Source organism: Desmodus rotundus, chromosome 2 (genome assembly GCF_022682495.2).
Source record: "Desmodus rotundus isolate HL8 chromosome 2, HLdesRot8A.1, whole genome shotgun sequence".
NCBI classification, from domain to species: Eukaryota; Metazoa; Chordata; class Mammalia; order Chiroptera; family Phyllostomidae; genus Desmodus; species Desmodus rotundus.
The window spans coordinates 67,219,735-67,247,396 of record NC_071388.1 but is presented as its reverse complement, the minus strand read 5'-3'; positions in this window follow the sequence as shown (position 1 = coordinate 67,247,396).

Genomic DNA, 27,662 nt, shown 5'->3' with positions numbered 1-27,662 from the left:
CAGCTGATGGCAATTCCAATAAAGGATTTTGTGGAGTCTTTTAAACAGTGAAAGAGATGCTGGGAGAACTGTGTAAGGTCCCAAGGTGCCTACTTTGAAGGGGACTGAAGCATCATTGTCCTATGTACAGTGATTCTTGAATCATGTATCTTCCTCAATAAATGTCATTATTTTTCATATTACATGGCTGGGTACTTTCTGGACAGGCTTTGTATCAGTCAAAGAACATTATCTATGATAACCTATTGGGGGAGGTCCATGAGTTCAAATTCTCCTAAGTAGTTAAAGGAGGGGCAGAAGTTTCTCTGGAGGCTGAAACTCATTGCCTTCAGCTTGAATTAATCTACATAGCACTGACAAACATCTTGAGGTGGCTCATTCAGGACTCCTGCAGTTCATAATAGGTAAATGTAGGGAAGTTTTAAAAAAATGGCTTTAAACCAAGGTAGCACAAACTACATTTTTCTGCCTATTAGTTTAATCAGAGTACCTCAGCATACTCTTAGGTGGAGTGACTAGCTGGCAAAATGTTAAGAACCTCCTTAGAATATCTCCCTTATCTGCCTGATGTGTTGGACCCCATCAAGAAGTTACCTGCCTTTCCTATGAGGCTTCAATCCTCACATAAATTAAAGTATCACCTGGGAAGTGTAAAATATTAAGGTATGAGACATTTCCAATTCAATATTCATTCTTAAGAGGACCTCAGACCATGGAATATCTTTGAGAACATTTCATGTAGGAATGGGGACTCTTGTTAGTAGAAAAAAAAAATTAATCCATCAAATACTTTTGATATAGTAGCCTATTTTGTTTGTAGAGAGCATGCGGTGGGTAGTTAAAATAGTGTTTGGGCTCATTATACTAAAGTGATTTGGGATTTTTTTTCTAGAGTATATTTTTCAGCAATCAAGGACTAACTCTTTGAGACCTATTCATTCCTTATCTAATTTGCTGCTACTCAATGTAATGCAAAATGCCTTGATTTGTTTATTTGATGAATGTTCCATTTATCTCTATTTCTCCCTTCCTTATGATCACTCACCCTGATGTCGAACATCATAGAATTCAAGTGTTTGTAGTAAAAGAATTGTCACTATTACTTAGTTTACTTATTGTCCCAATATATGGATATAGAAGCTTAATTAACACTTTTGATGTCAATGACTCCCTGTGCTTGGGAGGGCTCTCCACTTAACTAATTCACTTTGTATCACAGTACCCACCACTACCACAAATACTTCTCCTGAGACTGAAACATCTTATTACTTTTTAAAATCCATAGCAGGCTTTTTAGAACATAGATTCTTGGGAATTACAGAGAAAATAGTGTTTCATTCATTCATTCAACAAATAATTTTCGTATCTACTATTCATATTGGAATTACCATGATCTTTTGAGAAATATTACTTGTCAGATTCTAATACTATACATCATTTCCACCTAACCTGGATTTTCTCCCCAATCAATGTCTATTTCTTATCCTGCTTTACTTTTTCTGTATTGTATTTATCACCACTTGAGATTACATAATGATTTATTTTTGTATTGTCTCTCCCTTTGTCCTAGAATATGAGCACCCATGGGGGTAGTGAATTTGTTTCATCTATATTTAGGCCATGGTAGGTACTCAGTACTTGTTAAGTGGCTGGCCCAATCAATTAATTAATTAGTTTCAGTTTCAGATACTACCCAGTTCTTTACCATTGTGTAACATAGGGAACCTGTGTTACACATGGGGTTGTGCTGTAGGCCTCAGGTCTAATGTGACCGAATGAAGGTTTAGAACCAGTGGAAGAGACTTGTAGTTACTGAAGACAGAGGTTTATCTACTTCAATTTTCTTGGCAGTCATTAAACTTTTGCTTTATAAAGATATCATTATTTAATTGATAGTAAGTAATTCATTGCCTTTAGTGTAGCTTGTAGCAAATAATTTAAAGGTGAAATTTCTTCATTACCTATATTGATAAGTTCCTTTGCATATTTATATCTCAATGTGTTGATTCCTAAATTAAATGAAAAACGTGTCTCATTATGCAGAATGTTTCATAAGACTACAGGGTTTAAAATCATTTAAAATGAAAAAATGGTGTGCATGTGAAACCCTAAGGAATCTGTGACTCCCAGGATGTGCGATCACAACTGTAGCAGCAGACGGACATGCTTCACAGCAACCTCAGAAGACCTCCCAACCCCGTTCTCTGTGACAGTCCATAATGTACAGGAAAACGGGGACTACAGCAGCCAAAGGGAAGGGGATGTTTTCAATAACAATGAGACATTTTATGGATGGAGGGTATTATCTGCGTAATTGCGTATAATGCAACACATGATTTAAACAGTTCATTTTGATCATTATTGTGAGTTTTGTTTTTCAATAAAAGGACACAAACTAGAGATTTAAAACAAAAGATGTTTCTGTTTAAAACTCTCTAAATGTTAGGAATGTGCTCAGAAAATTGTTTTGAAACACATGAAAGAACCATCATAATGTAACAGGGTGCAGCCAGAGGGCCTCCCCAAAGAAGGATTTGTAATGGGGTCCAGAACTCAGGGTGTCCAGGAAATATTAAAAATATAGAATGTCCTCACCCCCACAAGTCTGAACTGGGGGATGGGACAAATAGAGCAGAGCCATTGAGAGTTGTTCTGCATAGCAACTGTTTTGTAAATACCCTCAGGCATGATCATTTAACATATCTATAACATTTAACTGGTTTCATGGATATGTTAAATAGTTGTGGCCATGTTTTGAGCCAGGGGGCGCTGGGAGTGACTTAGACCCATGAGGAAACTGGGAGGCAACTCCCCCTGATTACAGCACCTACGTGAGAGCTCAGAGGTGATTCACTCCATGCTGTGGGACCACGTCCAACCAGACTTATATGGCAGCTGAGAAAAGCTGGAAAAATACGGGAATGCTGGCAGGTGTACCCGATTGTGGGAGAAGCCGGAAATGGGGATGCAGAGGAAGACTGGCACTGGGATTTAAACCCAGGTGTGGCAGCCACAGAGGTCGGCCCCATGCAGCTTTGGTGAGAGAAGAACCACACAGCTTTGAGGTTCCCTTTGCCACACAGCTTAGGAAGCTGGAAAGCAAGATGTAGGCGTGATACAGAGCTCTCTCTTAGTGGTTTGGAAGAATGCAGGAGAAACATTGTGGGAACGAAAGGGGTTAAAGCACTCTTGCTGGTGGACCAAGAGAAGGTGCCATGTGGTTTTGGATTAAGAACTGGAGATCGTGGTGGCAACAAAGCTGATGATGCTGGGAATCAGGGGAGTCCTGCCAGCTGAGCACTGGGAAGGATTACTGGGAAGGCTTACTGGGAAGAACCCAGGACTATCTGAGCCATGGACTTCTATTTCTTTTCCTGAGACACTGTACCCCAGACTGGACAAAAGGGGGAAGGAAGGGCTGTGTGTGTTTGTGGGTGTTGTAAGGGATTTTGGGATTAATAAAGGCATTGTCGTTACTCTTAAGTCTGTATAACTTTTGAATAAATAATTCCTTTCCTTTTCACCAGTCTCTGACATTGAGAGCTATAATTCCCTGGTGGCAGGCAAGGCAAACCTAGTACAGTGGGACCCCGGGAGATGGAGGGGGTCCATTCAGTAATAGTATATTGCCCCCCACCTGAGTCCGTTTGGTAACAATAACACATTTACTAATCCAGGTAGAATAAGTGTGAATAACAGAGCTCTATAAGCATTTAGAAGCCTTCTCATTTCCATTTGATTTCCTCCCAAAACCTAACAACCAAGGGAAGAGGGACAGTAGGTGCTTAATGCAATGGATTAAAAAAAAAAAAAAAAAGCAAAACTTGGTTTTAAATGGGAGTTGTATCAAATGGTCTTAAAAAGTATGATGAGTAGGTGATTTCTAAGACATGAAAACTTTCATACAGTATTATAATAATAAAACCTTTAGTGCAGTTAATACAACCACACAGGAATATATCAGTTCTAGTGTTTCTAATTCAATGAAGCATCAACAATACCTTACAGACAGAAAGCTCTGAAGTAGTAGTTAAAAAGCTGAATTCTAATAATATATGATTTTTTTCCTAACAATTTCATGTTTGTGCTTTAATGCCTCTTTTTCTAAAGAAAGAAAAGAAAGACTTTCCTAAGAGTAATCTGAAGATAAACCAAAGGGACAAAGATACAGTACTGATCATTTAAGTATTATTGATCTTAATAACTAACATAGCCGATATAAATTATCCTTGATATATGGTGCAAGAGAATAACTAAAAAAATCTAATAATTAAAGAAATCAATTTTGAAACTTTCAATTTAGTCAGGTATAAAAAGCACAACAATAATGTAAGAAAATTTAGTGAATAGTCCAACAAGTTTAAGTCTATTCTATATAGTGTTTATATATATATATATATGCACATACGTATATATGCCTGTCCAGAAAAATGTCCAGCCATTGCTAATATAACGAGAACACTTTGTGTGACATTGATGTAACCTGACAGCCAAGGAGAGTGGACTGGAATGCCCATATGTGAACAATGACAACTTCACTGTACTAGTCAGTGAAGATGCCATTGAGTGAGCATGTGTACTGTGTGGCTGTTGCATTCAAAATGATGGAGCAAGTAGAGCAACAAATCTGCATCAAATTTTGTATTAAACTTGAATATTCCTCTGCAGAAACTATTTCAATGATTTAGAAGGCCACAGATTTGGGCAATTGGTGATTGGCAGCTTCATCATGACGATGTACCCACTCATTAATCATATCTTGTGCAGTTTTTGGCAAAACATCAAATCGCCCAAATGACTCAGCCCCCCACCCACAGCCCAGATTTGGCACTCTGAGACTTCTGGCCTTTCCCAAAACTAAAATCACTTTTGAAAAGGAAGAGATTTCAGACCATTGATGAAATTCAGGAAAATATGACAGGGCAGCTAATGGTGAGTGGAGACCTGTGTAAGGTCCCAAGGTACCTACTTTGAAGAACACTGAGGCATTATTGTCCTATGTACTGTGATTCTTGTATCTTGTATCTTCTTCAATAAATGTCTCTTTATCTGATTGCATGGCTGCATACTTTCTGGACAAAACATATATTTTGTCCATATATATGTGTGTGTATATACATATATCATTATATATATCGTTATATATATAATGAGATACCAAAATAGAAAAGTTTGGCATTAATCAGAAAAGTTAGAGACAGAAAAAAAGTAACATTTGGTGAGTACCAGTCACTGCTGGTGTATGATTTATATGTGTTAAGTTGCTTGGACTTCATATTAAACTTGTGGGTTAAGTGAATATATTTATGAGAAGATAAAGGTCAAAATGTATTTTTGCTCAAAGGCATGTAGCTAGTAAGTAGCAGAACCAGCTTTCTGAACCCAGAATAAATGACTTTTGAAAATTTCAGTTTCATCTAAGACCTAAACAATTCTTGAAATTATTCATAATACTCATTAAAATATCTAAATCTTATTTACTTAATTATTAGAATACTTTTATTTAGGAGATCAAGTTTTAATTTTTTAAGCAATGGGAGGGTGCAAAGTATTATGATGAAGGAGTGTATGGTGGAAATATTTAACAAATGCGTATGTTTTTGTTTTCAATAAACATCTGTTAGACATTCTTTAGCCGTAATGTATAGGTAAACATTTTATGCTTTCTTTAGGACTCAAATTGACCAATACTTTACCTCTAAGTGTGATATTATTTGTTTAATATTTGATTAATAATATTTGAGGATTTTTTCACTGTAAGAATGATAACTTACTGGGAAAGACATCTAGTCTTTCAAGCTGAGAAAAGAATAAAAACATGAAATACAACAGGGGACCCACAAAAACCTGGAATTATCTTCTGGAGGGTGGTCCTCTCGTAATACAGGCTTCTCCCACTAGATGAGTATACTAGAAACCCTTCTGTATCATTGTACCAGCTAGTGTTGTTGTTAAAGGCTGTGTTTGCCTTCAGTGAATTTTTTTGTGATGACTCTTTCAGTGCGTTTGCCCATTTCATGATGGGTACCTGCCCACACCATACTGAGTGTTCAGCAGTTTTTGACCAAAAACAGCATGACCCCTGTGTCCCACCCTTCCTAGTCACCTAATCTCGCCCCAGCGACATTTTTTGTTTCCCTAATGAAAGAAGTCCTCAAAGGGAAACATTTTACCGATGTGGAAGAGATAAACAAAAAACAGCAGAAGCACTGAAATGCAAGAAAATCGACTAATGCAAAAACTGTTTTGAGCAGCGGAAAAATGTCTCTAGGTGTATTGCATCAAAAAGGAAAGTACTTTAAAGAAGACTGAAGTTTAAACATGTAAGAATAAATATACAAATTTTATAAATAAATTATGGTTTTTGCCCCCCCACACTTGTACATTTAAAGTCCTATAATAAAAGTAAGGTGATTAGTAAGAGTTCATTTTAACCAGCTGCAAAAATTATTTTTTTTAATTTTTATTGTTATTCAATTACAGTTGTATGCCTTTTCTCCCCATCCCTCCACCCCACCCCCAGCTGCTAAAATTATTAACATCAGGAAGGCCTGGGGAAAGACTCCATTCTTGTTCTACCTACCCTAGGAACTTAAGCTATTTAAAAAATGTCCAGTCCTGCATCAATGCCAGGATATACATCTGGACTTACAGAGAACACTTTGATTACCCCCTGAAGGACTCACCTGTACATCCATCTTACATCTACTGTTCAGACTACTGAATGTGACCGGAACTTCCAGCACCCATCTTCTGGATGACCTGGCATCCATCATCCTGACTGCCTGACATCTGACTGATAACCATCCTGGACCAATCATAAGGCTAAGAATGCAGGACTTATAATTCTTAAGACTACACTTTTTACTCTAAGAACTTTTAAGTTTTCTTTCTTCTTTGAACACTTCTGGGTGTTTGCCTAGCTGTGTTCTCAGTTTGCAAACTCTAAGACCTTTGAATAAATCTTTATAATTTATTTCTAACCAAAGTCTCCAACCTACTTTGAATGCATCCAACAAAACACAATTATTGTGTCTGAGACTCTCTACAACTTGAATAATTAAATTGTTTTACTCTGCCTTGAATTTTATATGATGTGCTACTAGAAAAATTATAAAACATGTTAAGAGCAACACAAAAGTTAATAAGACAACCAGAAAATACATTTCTTAGATTCAATTTGGTGTCACTTCCTGCTTTCCGTGAATTGGAGTAAGAAGAGCCCTCTGTGCTCCCTGCTCATCTAAGTCTGCCAAGCAATTAGCATCTCTTAACATTTCCAGGCAGCTGCCTAATGAAATGCTTATTTCTCCAGAAAGTCATTTTGCATATTAAGCTTTGTCTGAATCTCTGAAACAAAGATATTTTCAGTCCAAGAGACACTCTAACATCACCAAAACAAATGTTCAGATATTTAAAAAGCCCTTTCAAAGTTTACGTTAGGCCCCATCTATACAATATCAGTGAAGGTAAGGAGATCATTGAAAAACAAAGTAGCATCTACAAAAATTTTTTCCCCTCACTTTCAAAATATCTTTATTCTGTAGTTTTTTCATCATATTATCAATTCCCAGGTACATTTCTTCACTTGCTTTCTAAAATTGTTTCTTAGAGGAAAATCAGAACAGTGAAAAGCATGTAAATGAGGGGGGAAAAAAGTGCTATTTAAGCTTTCTCCAGCTGTTCTTATCTCAATCTTTTTATAGCTAGTAGACCTTTGCCTTGTTCTTCAGTCTTGTGGAAAATGAACAGATTTCTGCCCACTCTTACAACAGTTCTTTTCTAAGTATTCAGAGTTCCATTTTCAGGACACAAGTGCAATTCTCTTATCTCTTTATTTATGCATGCCAGCCTAGAAAGGTTGGAAGCTTTCCTATAGGAAAGTACGTCTCTACTAGGAAGATGCAGCATTCTGACTCTTCTACCTTGACCACATGGAGAACTAAGCTACAAGCTTTGGGGTTAACCTCTTTTCATTAGTTCCATATGCACGTGCAAATTTTTTTGCAGTATTTGTCAAGGATGGGAATTTCTTGGAGGTTGGGGAAGAATCGTTCAGTATAGTGATTGTCAGGATGCATTAAGGTTGTAGAGAGCATGCCTTGACAACTGATAACACACTGGAGTTATCATCAAGGCCCAGAACCTGGAATAATCTTATCTTTAGAAAAGGTTAAAAAGACAGAACTATTCTTGGTGTCAGTACAAGAGCAATAAGATGTACCTAGGATCAGAGAAAAGAAATCTGTTTCATAGTCTGTCCTATAATCAGACTATGCCACTTTCAGAGTTAGATGGGACATTTTTCCAATTTCTCACCTGTTCAAAGATACCAATCATGTCATAAACACAGAGCCAAGCAAAGTGAACTGTGTTGTAACTTCTAACTCAGACTTTTATAACTGTTTTACCTCAAAAGCAAAGAGATCTCAAGGGAAACCAAGAACCTTAAGAGACAGAGAGAGAGAGAATCAGGAAATGGATCAAGATTGAATACCCATATTTTTAATTCTAAGACCAGTGATGCTTGGGCTTGAATTGGTTGGGTTTAAGTGACAAAGGAAAATGAATAGGAATCCTGGATTTTAATGTAAAAAATAAATAAATAAACTAGAGACTAACCCATGTTCTCCTCATTTAATGCATTTATCAGAAAGAAATGACTTTACACACACACACACACATATCCTGCTATATAGAGAATATAAAACAAAGTTTCTCCATTAACAATACAGTGGTAGCTCAGGACTCATCATTAATTCATTGTGATGAGTGGTGAGCAAGTGAGGATTGATGAAGCATTTTCTCTTGCAGGGTAGCGTCGTGATTCATACAAGCTCTAGCAAGTGCAATGACTGATGAGCAAGCGCTGAGTGCTGAAAGATTTTTTTTCTCACCAAAATGTGACAAGTACCAGGTTTGACAAGTTCTGAAGCCAACAAGTACTGAGAGAACACTGTATATCAAAACACACACATGCACACACACACACATTATCTTTATTTTGTCCTTTGTAAATGAACTGAGAGCTTCAGAAATTGTTTAAGTTCTTAAACTTTTTTGTCACAACACATAACACTTGACATACAGTTTTCTCAAAATGTCTCAGCTGGAAATTTACTTTGGCTCTATTGGTCTGCATTGAATGGAATATTCCCAAGTGGTAGTAGTCTTTCCTGTGGCACAACTCAGGTTCTTAGGAAGGAAACAAATTCCAAGGTCTGAGAAAGTTTTGTAGTATGATAGTGTAGAAGAAGAATGTTACGAACCATCTGCTTTAGCTAAAAGTAATCATTGATTTGGAGTGAATCATATTGGTCATTTCATTCCAGTTTCACTACTGTAACTTTCATTTTAAAGCTTAAGAAAATTAGAAAAAGAACTAACTGGCATATATACATCACCATCTTACACAAAATACTGTGCCGTGAATAAATAAATCCCTCCTTCATCTCCAAAATAAAACATTATGAGAACCACATGCTGATATAAACCTCTCACATGTCTCAATTTTTCTGCATATTCATACAGGTTTTCTCAGTAAATATTTTATACAGTATAGAAAAAATAACAATTATTAGACAATTTTGAAATGTCAAAAAATAAAGGGATTTTTGTCTATGTATTTAATTTTATAGTTAGTAAGTCATTGAGAATATTTATTAGACCTAATTGATTCTTTTACCATAGCCCTGAATAACATTCCATATATCTTATATTCAGCAACTGAAGTACACTTGTAGGTGCCAAAGATACCACTGAATTTGGCCAATCCATCAACTAAGCAGTCTCTGAAGTCAAGTAATGAGTCACAGAGGTTAACACTGATCAGGTAATTTAGTCAAAATGTACTATTTGAAGCATTAAAAAAAGCTCAAAGAAGGGGGAAGATAGAAGGAGTAAGAGAAGATTATCTAGGATGGATCCAGCATTTTGTACTCTAAAATATTTTATTATTAATTAGAATTTCTGATATAGTTTTGGAGAAAATGGACATATGGCAAGTAAAGTGTTCTTTCTTAAGAAAGATGTTCATACAGAAATATTTCAATATGAGAAGATAAGAGTTTCTGGGATTCATTTCAAAATAACCTAATGGCAGCATTCTGGGAAGGGCGGCTAGTAAGTTGTATAGATAAGATGACCATATATTCATTGTCCAAATAGAAACACCTCTGAGAAAGTAAAGACAATTAGCATCATATATCAATTTAAACTAAAATGTGATCAGCCTAAGTTTAGTGCAAATGAGATACAGAAAGAATTGAAAATGGTAGAACCTGAGTTATGGGAACATAAGAGTTCATTGTATTATGCCTCTAAATTTGCATATGTTTTGAAATTTTCCGTAATAAAAGTTCTGTAGCATAAAGACCATTTCATATCTGGCATGAAAGGCATTATGACTCTGGTTAAACCCTTTTCTGCATTGAGTGGTTTGGTCTCCACATGATGGCAAAGATCAAAATTCTGAAATTCAACAGCAAGAAAAGTTGACATTGACTCGATTAAAATGAAAATAAATATGGGATATGAAGAGAAGGATAGAAGGGCCTATTCAATCATTTTATTTGTAGAAGATTTTATTGGCATCCTCAGAAAAGATAAATGAGTAATAGTTAAATTAGTGTTCTATAGAAAGGCATCACTAACATGAGCCTAAGGAAAAGAAAAGAAATAAAAGACAATTTGCCATTCTAAGGACTCCTCTCTCCTGAGCAAACAATAGTGCTAGTAAGTGAACCTATCACTAATCACTAATAGTGAACCTAGTAAGCATGGGACACGTAGCATTGATGGTATAAGGGATAAGCATCAGTTAAAATGTTTCTATGTACAAGCTATAAAAACCAACCCAAGCAGTGCAGGTAGAAACCTTATGGATTTCCTTGGCCAGATATCATCAATATGGATCACTGCTTCTTTTTCCATCTTAGGGTGATCTGTATTGATTGTAGTGGCCAATAGAACCCATATCCATAGACTGAATGCTGTACCATGGTCCATTTTTCTCCGGGTACAACCATGAGTATCATTAATTAGACTTGGCAGTTTACCACTTCTTATACTATAACTAATTCTTGCATCTATTACTCATTCATATATGTAATTATATAAATATTTTGTTTAGTCCTGAAGACAATGTTAAAGAGTGATAGTCTAAGAAAAATACTGTTGGGCAAAGCAAGTTTATATAAAGTTTTTTCCTTAAATTCTGGTCTTTCCACATATGAAAATAGGCCACATACTCAAAATACAACTAAATAAATAGATCCGGTAAATGAACGATCATTCCTAGTTTATTCTTTAATCAGCACAGAAACCTAAAATATATTAGATATAAGGAATGTACTATTATTATCATCATCATTTTACAATTGATAATTTGAGACACAGAAAGGATAGTAGCTTGTTAAGGTCACTCAACTGGCAAGTCGCAAAGCAAGGATTTGAACACAGTCATCCTGACTCTCTGGCTATGCTCTTAATGCTCAAAATCTGTCTCTCAAGGAAGCATTTTCAAATCAGTAGTCATGACAAGCTGTACCATAAGCCACCCAAGATTAGAGAGACTGGTTGCTATACTTACATTGACCATATGTTGCCTTCCAACAAATGTGCAACTTCTTCCTTAGTTTTAAAAAAAAAAGAAAAGAAAAAGGAAAAAAATGGTTCAGGTTTAAATTCTCCAGGAAGTCTGGGTGGGTCACGAACTCCGGATAGTATATTTATATTAGTCTAAGACAAAAGTTAACAAACTATGGCCAAGGAATGTCAAATATTTCTAGCAAATCACCAGAAGCTAGGGGAGAGACCTGGAGCAGATTCTCCTTCACATACCTCAGAAAGAGATTGCCTTGACAAGACCTTGATTTCAGACTTCTAGCTTCCAGGCTGAGACAATACAGTGCTGTTATTTAAGCCACTCAGCCCTAGGAACCTAATACAGAGTTGCTGCAGCAAACTTCCATTCATGAGTTGAGTAGGCTGAGGACAAGAGTCCAGATACTGAACAGGACCCAACACAGATGGAAACACTGTACCAGCCAAAGTCACTGGGGATATATTAATCCACTGAGCTAACCAAATCTAAAATTGTGCCTTTGGATATCTTTTCTGGGGTAATAAATCTTCTAATTTATTAATCAAGTTTGCATAGTGTCCTCTGTTACTTGCAATCAAAAGCATCAATAATGATATACCACAACCCTATATTTCCCCAAAGAATCCTAATCTCAGATATTGTATTTCACTGTCCATATAAGTATAGTCAAAATTATTAGTGATTACTTTCTTCTCTTTGGTTCAAAAAACAGGATGACTATAGCAATACTGGTGCTGGGAAGTAGGGAGAAATGAAGAAAAGGAGGTTTTAGGGTCCAAAGGCAAAGCAGTGATGCACGCAGAGCCCCAGTGTGAGCAGCCAGGCTGCTTTTGGTTGGGACAGACACAATCCAGGCTTTAGTTCTGAGACACGATAAAGCAGAGCAGCAAATTGTGAAAAGAGAGTGGATTTGTTACCAAAACTGGTTAAGATTTCACTAATGAATAGTGACTTCATTTCTTGATATTTATATAAAAGCCAAAGCATTTTTAAATTAACAATTAAAACTAACAATTTAACTAAACAACATAAACTGGCAAGATTTTAAATGCAAACATTAAGAGAAGACCTGAGCACATTTTATGATACACATTTGCATGTAAGCTAAGGGATAGGGCACAATGAGCACCAAGCAGTGACAGGACAATTATCTAGAGAAAAAAATATCTACAACAACTGAGAGAATAAATATACAAATGGGCTGTGGCCAGACCATATATAAAATTAACGCTCTGTCTCACAACCTTTGGCAATATGCCCAGAAAGATGTATTTATTATTATCTATAATAAACAGCCCAAGAAGCCAGGGTGCTATGTCAGACTTGCAGGAAGTCATATCGTTATCCTGTGATAATATGGGAAACTAAACAATAACTTCTGTAACAGCCCAATACGGCTAGGACTTGATTAATAACTGACACCTTCTTTAGTATTTTGTCGTGTTTCCAACTTAGGACCAATCAGAGAAATTTAATTATGCGTCCCTAACCAATCACACAGGATGCCTCTTTTATAGTGAGCCTGACTACAGCTTCTCCATGCCAACAGCCTCCAATCAGGGCATACCAGAAGCCTTGTCTTTTTGCCACTATAAAGTTTTCCTGCTCTTCTGTCTGCCTTCGTGTCTCTGCCAAAGTGATGGTGGTTGACTCCCTTGTTACAAAGAAACACGGAATAAATAGACTTTGCTTTTCTCATTTGGTTGATTTTCATTGATTTTTTAAAAATATTTTATTTATTTAATTTTACAGAGGGGAAGGGAGGGAAAAAGAGAGGGAGAGAAACATCTATGTGTGGTTGCCTCCGGAGTGCCCCATGCTGGGGGCCTGGCCCACAATCCAGGCATATGCCCTGACTGAGAATTGAACCAGCGACCCTTTGGTTCACAGTCCAGTGCTCAATCCACTGAGCCACACCAGCCAGAGCTGATTTTGATTTATTTCCACACAAATACATTTTATATGAAGAAATGTCCTGCAGCCTCCAAAACTCTATAAGTCAATGATTTTCATGATTGTAGTTTTAATGGGAAAGTCAAGATTCCAAATTAATATTTGTAGAGTTTTCAGAAATGATACAGCCCTCACTACTATTCACCACCCACCCTAGATGCACAGAATCACATAAACGGCCAGACCAGTGTTGATAGTGATTTATCATAAACTTCAGGTGTACTGAGTGGAGAATGTTTGAGAACCATTAAGCACCATCTTTAGCTGAAAGATGAGGTATCTCTTAAACTCAGTTGAAACTGCTCTCAAAAAAAAAAAAAAACCTTAATATCTAAGAAGTGGGCAATAATTTTATTTATAAGTCAACACTACTCAATTATGATTCAGAGTTCATGGTACATGGAACAAAATAAAGAGAAAAACTTCTTTTTATTTTAATTTAGATTCCAAATGTTCACATTTATTCTAACCCCACACAACTCAGCAAGCATTCCTATGCACTATAACTACCTGCTTGAAGAGAGAGCAATATCTCTTATTGACTTAACTTCATAAGACACTGACCTAACAAGCTGCTAAAATACTAAACTTATCAAAAACATTCATGGAGAATTAAGATTTGATGGAGAATTTCCCACTTCCTATCCATTTCTGTACACCACACTCTTAGCTCTTTGTGCTGAATTACTCCGTTGATCCTTTACTATATTTGTATAAAGAGTTACCAACCTAATCTTCTTTAAATGCCATTTTCATGCTTTCTGTCATCTCCAGTGTCTCCCTATTGTTTTTCTACATCATATCCAAACACCTCATCCTCAGTTCATTTCTCTGATGTTATATCTCAGCTCTTTATATATTTTTTCACTCTAACCAAATCAATTTAGTGGCTGCTCTAAATAATATATGCATTTTTATGTTAACTCCTTTTCATACTACAAATACAGGTTTTTCTATTGAAATTTGTATATAAAATCTCCAAGGCTTAGTTAAAACTCTTGGGCTTCTAGGAGACCTTCCGCTATATTGCTATGTGGCAGTCCAGTTTAGATCTCTCTGTCTCTCTGTCTCTGTCTCTGTCTCTCTCTCACACACACACACATACAGGATCTGCATAGTACATTTGCCAAATTCTTTCTGCCTTCAATTTTGTGTCCAGTGTTTTTGTTTTGTTTTAATCTCCATGCTGGATTGGAAACTCCTCAAGGGCAGGAATCTAGCTTTTTCCTCTTTTGAGTTGTCCTCAATCCTCCATCCTTATCAGCACCACACAGATAAGAATTTTTTTAATGTATGCTGTCTGACTGACATATGCTTTCTTTCATTCAAGTGTGTTAAACTCATCAGCAGCTGTTTGAGCTTGCTGATTTGGAAAGCTTCTCCAATGTATACAATAAGTGAGTGATACATTCCATGTTGGGTGAATAACTGCTCCCACTTTAAAATTCTAAAGAGCAGCATAAAAATAGCATATGACAAAGCTGTCCATCTGGAAGTAGCATTCTGTGCATTACAAAGTGAGAAGACACCAAAGCCTGAAGAGAACTCAAATTGGAGAGACCAGTGAAGTGTTTTGCCAACAGGAAAGGAAGATGATTGCTTTGCTCAAACTGTGCCATGTTGCCAAGTATAGGAATCCAGCTGTTATGTGATATTTATACTCATTTCACTTAACTATAAATGCATTATGCATCATTTTTCTTTAATTGCTCAGATTAGCTGGGTAGGTGTAGGTGATGCACTGAGGTCTGAGGATAATCAAAACGAGCTACTGTGATAAAATAAAAAGGAAAATATTTTTCTAGTCAATGGAAGAAAAAGTATGTTTATGTGAAAAAATAAGATCTTGTCACTGCAACAATCTAATTAGTGTTAAACTCTGTTTAGTTCTCTAGGACTGAGAGTCTTCTAATTATAGATGAAGTGATTTTGTAGGAGAAATCTATACCAATTTTTTGTAACTCTTAATTACTTTTCTATTTTGTGCCTTCATATTCAGGGCATTCCACTGATCAGCTTTATCCTCTGTGAACATGTTTGCATACCTTTTCCTCAGATCTCTGAAAAACGTTCAAATCCCTGAATTTTGACATCAGAATTCCTGGCCAGATTTTTCACATCCTTTGTCAAATTCTTTGGCCCTCCCTAAAACACTTCAGTCCTTATATGAGATTCTCATCCACTTTTCTCTGAGTACTTTTAAAAATTTCCACAAAATGTTCCGTATTCTCAAAGTGGACCCTGTGCTGTCCATGACATTTGGAAATTTTTTTTTATCTCTCACTGGAAAGCTTCACTGAGTTTTTTACTCAGTTCAATATCCCGCTTCACCAGCATGTCTGCTCATGCGCAGACACACATTCCTAACCACATTTAATGTCTGTGCACCTGCACACGTGTTGTGTTCATCGAAGTTGGAATGCGTCTTTGTTTCTTTCCGATGCCCACCACACTACTATTTTAATGAAGATAAAGGTCAAATTGTATAATCCTGATGTTGTGTCAAGCTTTTTAGCACCTAGTATAATGCTTTGTCCAAAATACATATTAATGATTCCAGTGATTAATATAAGGTGATGAACTTCCATTGTTATTTTCCGCCCATTTCCAATCATTCAAACTTTGTACATTCCTACAAGTGCATAGCTCCTGTCAAAACCCCAATTTTGACTCCCTTCATATGTCTCAGTCATCATTTGAAAATATTTACAACATCAAAGGTTATTTTTTTCATGTTCTGCTTGTTTATTTTGTTTTTTAGATTAAATTATTGCTAGGTATGTATTTATTTCCATTTTACTGTTCTTTTTTTTTTCTTTTGTTCTTCTTCATCTTGAAGAAGACCCTTTAACATTTCATGTAATACTGGTTTTGGGGTGATAAACACCTTTTGCTTTTTCTTGTCTAGGAAACTCTTTATATGTCCTTCTATTCTAAATGATATTTTTGCTCGGTAGAGTAATCTTGGTTGTAGGTTCTTGTTTTTTCATCACTTTGAGTATTTTTCACCAATCCCTTTCTGCCTGCAAAGTTTCTATTGAGAAATCAGCTGACAGTCTTAAGGGAACTCCTTTGTAGGTAATATCTCTTTTTTCTCTTGCTGCTTTTAGGATTTTCTCTTTATCTTTAAACTTTTGCATTTTAATTATGATATGTTTTAGTGTGGGCCTCTGTGGGTTTATCTTGTGGGGACCTCTATGTGCTTCCTGGAATTGTATGTCTATTTCCTTCATCAGGTTAGGAGAGTTTACTGTCATTATTTTTTAAAATAGATTTTAAATTTCATGCTCCCTCTCTTCTCCTTCCAGCACCCCCATGACATAAACGTTGGTATATTTGAATTTGTCCCAGGTGCTCCTTACAATATCTTCTTTTTTTTCTTTTTCTATTCTGATTGGGTGTTTTTAGCTTCCCTAAAATCTAAATCACTGTTTTGATTCTCAGGCTATCTACACCACTCTTGATTCCCTATAAATTATTCTTCATTACAGTTACTATATTCTTCATTTCTGGCTGGTTCTTTTTTATGTCTTTTGCATGTCTTTTTTTATGCTGTTGAAGTTGTAAGTTTATCCATTCTTATCCTAAGTTCATTGAGCATCCTTATATCCAGTGCTTTCAACTCTGCATCTAGTGTATTGCTTGTCTCCATTTTGTTTAGTTCTTTCTCCAAAGTTTTGTCCTGTTCTTTTATGTGGGACATGTTTCTTTGTTTCTTTATTTTATTAGCCTCCCTTATTTTGGCAGTGTTTTTTTCTATGTGTTAGATAGAGCTGTTACGTTCCCTGGGCTTACTAGAGCAGCCTAATGTAGTAGGTATCCTTCAGTGTCCAGAAACATAGCCTCCCCATTCACCGAAGCTGGACTCTCCAGTTGTTCCACCCTTCCATGTGGTCTGTATACACCTTCCTGTTGTAGTTGAGCCTTTATTGCTGTTGGCACATCAATGGGAGGTATATACTTTCTGAACTATCAGCTGCAAAACTGGCTGCAACTACTATATATGACATGCTATTCAGAAGTCCACCCCACAGAGCAGAAATTACTTTAGTGCAGCTCTGCTGCCTGCTGAGTCTGCCCCTTGAATGTGTCCTTTGTGGAAGTGTTTGGGTGGTGCTTCCATGTGGCCTGAATTTGTGCACCAGGTATGCAGGGTTTGTGGCCTCCCTGAAGGTGCAGGCCAAGGTCAGCTACTGTCTATGTTCTGCCCAAGACACCCCAGCATGAACTACAAAGAGATCTGGCAAATGCTGCTACTTGTACTGGACTTAGAGGTGTCCAGGCGAGGCCAAGCTGTGAACCAAGGCCAGCTGCTGCTAGTGTTGGGCCTGGGGCCATTTAGCAAGAGGTATGGAAGACACTGAGGTCAGATCCTACTTGTCTGAGAGATGTTTAGGAAAATCTGAAGCATGAGCCAAGACAGGTCATTCATTTGAAAAAGCCACTGAAAACAATTTGTAAGAGCCTGAATGTCAGTGGGTGGTGTCTCGGGGAATTACCAGGGTACAGTTAAAGGTATTAGCCAGGTTGATGGAGACTCAGAGAGGGTTCCTGTCTGCCAGCTATGCTAGTGGAGGAATCCGAAAAGGCACAATGACCTCTGCCAACACTTATGTCTAGAATAAAGTTGCCCCTTCATCTCTCACCCTGATGCCAGACAGTTCAGTTCCTCCCTTTACATCCCTAGTGACTTTCAAGTGACTGTCCCAAAGCTGGAAGTCAAAGGGAGTGTATCCAAATAAATTCATGCATGGGTCTTTTAAGAGAAACTGCTGGGGCTCCAAAAGCTCTCCATTTCACTCAGTCACAATCCCTGCTGGTTTTTAGAGCCAGAAGTTATGGGCACTTCTCTTCCTGGCACTGGAACCTTGGATTGTGGGGCTGGGACCCCTTGTTGCTCAGGGAAGACCTCCATAGCTGACAGAACCCTTGAATTTTTATTTACCACCACATGGATGCAAGACCAGCCTATTCCAAATATCCACCTTTCCTACCAGTCTCAATGTGGCTTCTTTATATCCCTAGTTGTAGGACTTCCATTCATCTAAATTTCAGGTGGTTCTGAATGATGGTTGGTCTATAACTAAGTTGTATTTTTGATGTTGTTATGGGAAAATGTGAGTACTACATTTACCTACACCATCATTTTGACCAGAAGCCTATAATTTGTATTAATCATTATAATGGCCATATTGCACTAAAATGGTTTAACTGTATACTGTGGATAACATAATAGCACTGCAATAAACTCTGTTCATCCTCCACCTCACTTTGATTCCTCTGAGCTTTGAGTTGCTTAAATTTATAGCCTTTGCCTAACAACATCACCTGTACTGTCTTGTAAATGTAATCATTTGCACTATCTTAAGCTAAACAAAATTTCTGAGACCTATACCTTGAGATTCACTATAGGGATTCTCCCAGAGAAGTCAGTATGTTAATCTAGGATTCGGGAATAACATAGATTTTCAAGAAATAGGATGAGACAGTAGAGTAAATGTGTGTAATAATATCTACAGAATTATGGTTACCTTAAGTGATTATTTTATTGTTCCAATTACATCTATAAGAGAGAAAAATATTTTATTTTTTTTTAAATTAGACTGGTTTTAAGTAATTCCCTCTTTGAAGAGACAATGACCTGCATGACATCAAATATGAAGGGAATAACATAGCTAGTTAATCATTCGGTGAGGGTTCAGAATCAATCAATACCCTCCCTTAAGAAGGGAAGTATTTTAACAGGTAGGGACGGGAATATGGTTTAGGCAATACGTAACTTGTCTATTTCCTATGCCTCCAATCAAGAAATTAAATAAACCTCTTAAGTTCCCTGAGCTTTCTGAAGGTATGAAGTTCTCACTTTTCCTCTTCCTCTCTCACTCTCTCTCTCACTCTCCCTTCATGTATATATTAAACATTCAATTTTTCCAACTTAAAAAGGAAGTAAAGTAGTAATGAAGCATTTCAGAATGTCTCTACATTGAATGCAAATTTTGTAATGGACAAAATATGCCGTAAGCAAGTGACATATTACCACTCCTTTTATTTTATAGAACCATATATTTTTGTGTGTTCTCTCTCTTTTTAAAAGTTATTTCTTTAAGTTACCCAAAATATTGGAGAAAGCCCTAAAGTTGCAAGCTCCTTTCATTTACTATAAGATTGTACAACAAAAATGATTCCATAAATAGGAAGGATTTTTTAAAACACTAATGTTTGAAGTTTTAAAATAGAATTCTGGAGTGTAATGTTTCAAAAGGGTCATAGGCCATCCTATAGAGAGCAATATGACTTTGGGGAAAGCCATATGGCTTACAAATTGCTTCATCGGATTCTTCACATTTACAAAACTCAAGAAGAGCAATTCCTATTGGCTCAACAAGTTTGGGCAATTACTGTACAGATGCAGGAACAGTGAAGAAAGTTCAGTTCAATTTCTGCAAGCACTAGTCCAAATGAGAACTGCAAGCAAAGCGATGAGTAGTGATTCTTTTCCCCCCAGTTCTTAATGTTCTAGAAAGGGATTCAATCCTAAGGGCTGTGCTACTGAGCACAGGGGAGAATACTGAGTAATGTGCAGTGATTTCAATGAATGCTGTTGTAAGTACTGTGAAGAGGGATAACACAAATCAGAAGGAAAAATAAAAGGGTTATTGGGAATAATAAAAGACAAATAAGGTTATTGTGCAAAATAATATTTTCATGAAATGTTAAATTGGAGAAATAATTTATTTGTTTTCTTGAGGCAAAAACTTTTAAAAAATAAGTCATCTGACCCTTAGAGGCCAGAAATGTTCATGTACATGGACATATTAAGTTATTGTTACTGGTTTGCTGATATTGCTGTTTTTAGCTTCCAAATGGCTTTTTGGTAAGTAACAATTTTCCATTTAAAATCTGTCTGCCCTGCTGACACTCTCTGATCACACTGCTTACTCAGAGCAGGTGTTTCATGAAACCAGCTTTCAGTGTCAATAATGAAGCACCTTAGAGCGTCCGTATCTCAGCATAGATGTATGTAATTTTGAAGTCTGAAATCTCTAGTGTGCTCAAATTTAGAAATTTAAAGCAAAGAGCAAATAGTTTTCTTGTGTAATGTTAATGTCTTTTTTCTTCTTCTTTAGAAAATATGTGGATTTTATGTGTTAGAAATGGATGTTATTTTCCCTGCATTATGACACCATAGGAAAGATCTGTGAGGAAGAGAGGCTTTTATTCTCATTATGTACACACACACACACACACACACATTTGGAAGCACTAAGAAATTTAAAATCCTTCACTGGCTCAGACTAAAAGATTTTCATTTTGTCTCAAGGGGAAATGTGCCAAAGTGGTGGAAAATAATTCAAGTAATTGGCAAAGAGCTGTACTCTAAGGTGTCTTTTGGTGTAATTTGATTTTGTGCCTTTTAGGGGAGCAAGTGAGATGTGATTATATCTACCCCTGAGGACCAATAGATTTTAAATATTACAGAATCTTTAAAGTAGGGAATGATAAACTACAAGGTCAAAAGACAACATAATTATGATAATCTTAAGAAATAATAATAATAATGGGAATACTAAACTGACTTTTAAAATGTTACCATACATTTTGTTTGCATGTGCTAAGTTTGTACTTTTCCTTAACACTGAGAACTGAGAAGACAGTTTTGCTTAAAACCTAGATGCTCCTCTGCCTACAATGTCTTAGGATTATTGCAAAATTCCCTAAGTGCTATTAGTAATGAATAATGAAAATAACCAACTCAGAATCAGCCATTTAGTGATGGGTGCCCATTGCATTACAATACAATGATCCCACTCATAGCAAGTCGTAGATAAACTTGCAAGGCAGCCAAGTTTGTTTTGGCACACTCCCACTTAAGTCCCCATCAACGTCACCTCTCATTATGGCTTGTTTGCATGTCTTGGATCTTCTTCAAACAGAGGTTCAGAATCTATTAGTTTTCAATTTATTCCTCTTCTGTTACAAAAGAAAAAACAGCTTCATGTGCTGCTCTTAATTTTGAAAGATTCCAATTTCTTCAAAATAATTTCAGTAGTAAAATTGTAAGCATATTTTATACAAGGAACACTGAAAGATTCCTCTTTTCCTGAGTCTTAAATATAAGGCAAATTTCAACTATTAATATTACTCATTGGAAATAAGTAGAAAATTTGAGTTGCCCATTCACTGCAAGACTGTACAGGCACTTTGTAACAGGCTGCATGAGAAGTCTTTAGGACAAGGCTACACGGGCACAACACAGTGCATTAATGTTTGGGCTCTAGAGCACTCCCAACAGAAGACCCTACCACCTGAGAGTTCCTCAGGTATTCCAATAGTTCAGTGGTTCTCAAACTATAGTTCACATCCAAATCACCTGAGAGCTTATTTAAAAAACAGATTGCTAGGCCCCTCTCTCAGAGTTCTTTTAATCAGTAGATTTTAGGCAAAGAAGAATATTTGTATTTCTACCACATTTTTAATTGATGTTAATGCTTCTTGTCAAGGAATCACATCATAGGTCAATAGTCCCATTGTTTCAACCATTTTATTTTCTATACACCCCAACAACTTTATTTAACTACCCTAAAAATCATACTGAAATATGCAGAAACAGGGATCCAAGGTGGCAGAGGAATGAGTGGAATCTACACTAACCTTCTTCCAGGACCAATCTGGGATTACAACTAAATTGTAGAGAAAGCCTCCTAAATAAACAATTGAACACTAGAACACTAGACAGAAGCCTCATACCCATGGACAGACAAAAGAAACCACTTCACCATGAGACTGGTAGGGAGTACAGAGGAGGCACAGGAAAGCTGGCTAGTCTCCCATGGGTGGCCACTGAAATTCTAGAGGGATATTTCAGCAGACGGGTGGTTCCACTTGAAAATTGTGGAGTCTAAACCCCAAGGTGGGCTCCCCAGCCTACAGCACCAGAGTCTGAAAGGAACCCAGATAACACCCAACTGTGAAAAGCAATGGGGTTTCTGTTTGCCAGGGAGAGATGGCTGGAGACGCAGAGCAACTCTTAAAGAGCCAATGCACAAAATTCAGTTTGCATCTACTGACCCTGTGCTCTAGCAGAGGGAGGACTGAGTGGACTAGAGATGCATGAGAATCTGGGGCTGGTGGCTCTGGGGAGAGAACTGAAGGGACAAGTGCCAAGATCCCTGTGTTGAGTCATCCCCATACTGCAGGAGCCATCTTTCTTAGGCAGAGCACTCCCCTCCAAGTGGCACCAGCCTGAGAGGAAGCAATAGCTCCGCTTGCAGGAATTCCTCTGCCCCACCTTCGGGTGTTTAACCCCTGCTGCTGAGGAGTACGACAGGAAGACTTTCACTCTTTAAGCCTGACAGAAAGCCTGCAAGAAGAGATTGATCTCTGGGAGCTCTAACACTATAGTTGACCCTCCCCTGGGCCTGGTGATGGTAAAAGTCAGCCTGGTTGTGCAGCTGGGTTCTCTCAGCATACCCCCAGGCCCAGCAGAGGGAGCCACATCTGTGGATCACTGATAGCTCCAAACAGGTTGCCCAGAACCAGTCCCAGGCAGGGTTTGACTTAGGTCTGCACAAAATCTTACAGATCTACCTAGTACATAGAAACAAACACAAAGAGGCAGCCAAAGTGGGAAGACAAGAAACAGGCCCCCAATAAAATAACGAGAATTCTCCAGGAGAAGTAGATGAAATGGAGGCAAGCAATTTATCAGATAGAGAATTTAGAGTAATGATTATAAGGATACTCAACAGCATGAAAAAAAACATAGAAACCCCCCCAAAAAAGGAACAGTGAGAAATAAAGAATGCAATATCTGAAATAAAGAATACAGCGTCCATCAGTAGATAAGTGGATAAAACAACTACAGACATTTACACAATGGAATACTACTCGGCCATAAAAAATAAAATTTTACACTTTGCAACAGTATGCATAGACCTGGAGAACATTATGTTAAGTGAAATAAACTGGTCAGAAAAAGACAAATACTATATGATTTCATTCATATGTGAAATCTAATGAACAAACTGAACTAACAAGCAAAATAGAGACAGATTCATAGATAGAGAACAGGATGACAGCTAAGGGGTGAGAGGTTAAAAGGTGCAGGGGTTGAACAAAAAGGAAAAATGACTCATGGACATGGACAACAGTGTGGTGATTGTGTGAGAGGGGGTTATAAGAGGACTAAGTGATAATGGAAAAAAATTCAATAAAAAATTCATTAAAAAATAAGAAATGATACATACTATCCATTTGTTTAACAACAAATTCTGTGTTTGGGTTTTTATACAATTCTGAGTGAAGTGTCCCACTGGTTTCAGTGGAAAACACAGAACTTGAAAGACTGTTCAGGAACTCCGGTTTCAGATGAGATGAGGTAGATATACTTCTCCCTATTGTTCCTATTAAGAAATACTAAAACTCTGGACATTTTATAAACACCAATGTAAAAAGACTATGAAAGGAAGAGAGTTAAGGGCAGAGGCAGACTAGCTGGGGACCTCAGGACCCAAGGAATGGCATGGAAGAGAATTCATTGGGTTTCTTCGGGACTCAAATGTACCAGACTGGATGCTGAAAAGCCATCAACCCAAAATGCCAGTGGATACAGACCACGGAAGCCTCAATGAAAGCCTGCTCTATTTAGACAAGTCAAAGGACTAGGTAAGGACAGCAGAGGATGACAGAAAACTTACATGTAAGGAGTAACAGATCCACTCCAGCCAAGCAGCATGGAAACAACTGTAGGAGGCTGGGAGAAATGGAAAGATTTTAGTCAAAGGGTATAAACTCTCAATGATAAGATGAGTAAATTCAAGGGATCTAATCTAGAACATGGTGATACTGCTTACCAACACTGTATTGTATACTAGAAATTTGCTGAGAACATAGATCTTAGATATTCTCACCACACACACAAAAATGATAACTATGTGAGTCAATGGATGTTAATGAACTTCATTGTGGTAATCATTTCACAATTTCAAATCATATATCAAATACATATATCAAATCATCATATTGTGCACCATAAATTTACACAGTGTTATTTGTCAATTATACCTCAATAAACCTGAAGGAAAAGAAAGGAAAAAAAAAAACCTGTGTCCTCAATCCCACTCAAATCAGCAAAGGCCCACTGAAGAATCTAAACTTAGATCCTCAACCATTGGCAATGAAGCACCCATCCCTGCCAGAGGGGTGTCAGAACTGTGACTTACATGCCTGCCTGGAGGTCAAAAGTCTCTTCACTTCATGGTGCCAGTGGAGAATATATAGGATCTGAAACTCTCACTCCCAACCGGTGCAGACAAACTGACCCCTCCTCCTCCCTACCAAAGTGGTTCAGAGAAGGCCCAGTGGGAAGTCTGAACTTTTACCACTTTTCAGCAGTGACAAGTCTCTCCCATCACCCTGTGGTGTCCATGCAGCCTACATGGGAGCAGTAACAAGGAGGCCCTCCCCATTCCTTCACTGATGGGGTCAAGATCAGCCTACTGTGCTTAACCCCACTTAGCAGCAAGAAGGCACTCCCCTTTAGAGGGTCAGCATGAGAGAACCTGGGCTTCACCCCTACATGGCAGTAATTAAGAGGCCTGGTGTTCCCCCTTTGTCCACCAACATGGTATCATAACAAGGCCTGCCTAAACATAGATGTAAGTATAACTAAGAATCTTATAATATACAAAATGGCCAGGGTACAATAAAAAAATCACAACATTCTTTATTGCTAATTGGCCCTACACTTTGTCACTGGAAAAGGAGAGACAAATGTTCTGTTAAAGGTTCCAACAAGTAATTTTCTACCATTCTGGCCCAAATCTGACATGATTGGCCTCCCAAAACAGTGTAAGATTATTCTTTATGAAATGTCTTAATGAGGCCAGTGGAATGTTTATTGCTTTGCAAATAAAAAGGTCTAAAATGATGTGGATGGTTTTGTTTGCTCATGACAGAGAGTATGTTACATACTGGAAAGCTTTTAGAGTCAGCCAGAAAGATCCATTTTCAAATCCTTATTCTTTCACTTACCAGGAATATGATTTAGATTAGATGTGTTAACTTGTCTAGGCTCTTAGTTTCTTTGCCTATAACATGCAGCAGTAGTAGAAGTTGTTGTTATAGTAGGAGTATGAGAGTCATATAATAGTATTAATGGAAGTAGTACTACGTGCTCATCACTTTGCCCATGTTATCTCATGCGATAATAACTTCAAGGACATAGGCAAAAACTGGTAATGTGATGATGATGAGACCATCTGGACTAAGCATGTGAATGACCCTAGCTAAGGCCTCCATGTAAATTTTAAAGATTCTGGCAAGTGAGTGAAGAAATCTCCACTTGTGTCTGCCCAGCACAGGCCTCCTAAGTAACTTCCTTTGTTTATTAAACGTGCATATAACTAATCTGCAGTGACTGGCCTTTTCTTTGGTCTCTCCCTGCCCTCTGTGTATGGGGGCCAGTTTCAGATCATACCGGGGAAGCTCCTGAGGAGGTTACAACCCAACAAGTTCATGATTGTCAGGGCCGAGATTCAAAACCATGACTATGATGATAGCATCATAAGATATATAACTGTCAAATTGTTGTGTTGTACCTCAAGCCAATATAATATTTATGACAAAATACTATAATAAATTTACAAAAAATGTAATTGTTAACTTCAAAATCTGTATTTCATTAGTTATACCATGTAGCCTCTCAGAAAACTAAATACAATAGTGTCTATAAAAGAATTTAGTGCAGACATAGCAGACACTCAGTTAATATTCTGTTTCAGCATTTTAAGTGGTATTTACATACACACATATACATACACATACATACACATATATATGTAGTTATATCTTAATGCCCTCCCCTTAAAAAATCTTCCATTTCATTTCAAAAATTTCAATACATTTTATCATTTTTCTCTTCTTTTAGGCAAACCCAATAGATAGAATTTACCACTGATATAGTTTAAAGATGATCATAAAAATTTAGTATGTTTACATTCACAAATTATTATGTTTTAGAATATTTTATTGACTGTCTTATGAAGCACTTGACTACATTAATAATAATAAGAAGAAACTCGAGAGTCAGTTATAATTTTGTGTACCTGGAGCTCTAAGATAGTATTTTCCAAAGCACAACACACAGAATAATGCTGTCAACATTTTCAATAAATTCATTCAAAAATAAATAAAACTCTCCTTCAGTTTGTATAAAAAGCCTTTTTTCTTACATATGCAAGGACAACCAGTAAAGAAAACATGAAGAAGATAGAGTGCCAACAACAGGAGTCAAGTGAGGTGAATTTCCAGGATCACAGCTGGATCGTGGGACTAGAAAATTAGTAGTCTACATTGAAGGAGGAAGATAAGAATCTGTTCTGGGAGAAGCCGATGGAGAAAAACAATATAATGGAAAAATAGTCTGATATATTTGGGCATATAGAAAACTGTATTGAAAATTGTTGGAAGGTGTGGGAAGAACTAGTACCTAGAAAACTAGACTAATGAAAACATATAGTAAGGGAATTATTGACACTAAGGAAAAACTATGCAAGAAAGGATATATAGTATGCTCTCTGGCTATACAGTGAATAGTGTTATTTAGGATAATATAAAAACTAAATATAATTTAAACTTAAATTGGGATGTGAAGATATCTGAATAATGAAGGTGAAACAGAAGGAACTATAAGAGCTAAATCCTCATCTTTTGTAATATTTTATAAGTATTAAGCAAAAATCATCAATATTATAATATTTAGAAATATGAATGCAATATTATTTACAAATATAAACACAAATACACTGAAGAAAGATCAATAAGAGTTGACAATGATGCTGATAAGAAGCAAGGCAGAGAGTGAGAAGGGGCAGGGCAAAGAAGTGTACTTTTAGAGAAATAAAATTTTAATTACACTTTGTTTATGAATTGGACATGTGTTTCCTTAATCCAAATATTTAAAAATAAAACAATGACCATATAGTATATATGGTATTAATTTTATTCATGCAAACTATAAAATTTAACATAATATGTTAAAGCTTTAGTTTTGGGAGTAATGAAACCAGAGGTGATTCTTTGCCCTTACCTCAATACTGTGTAT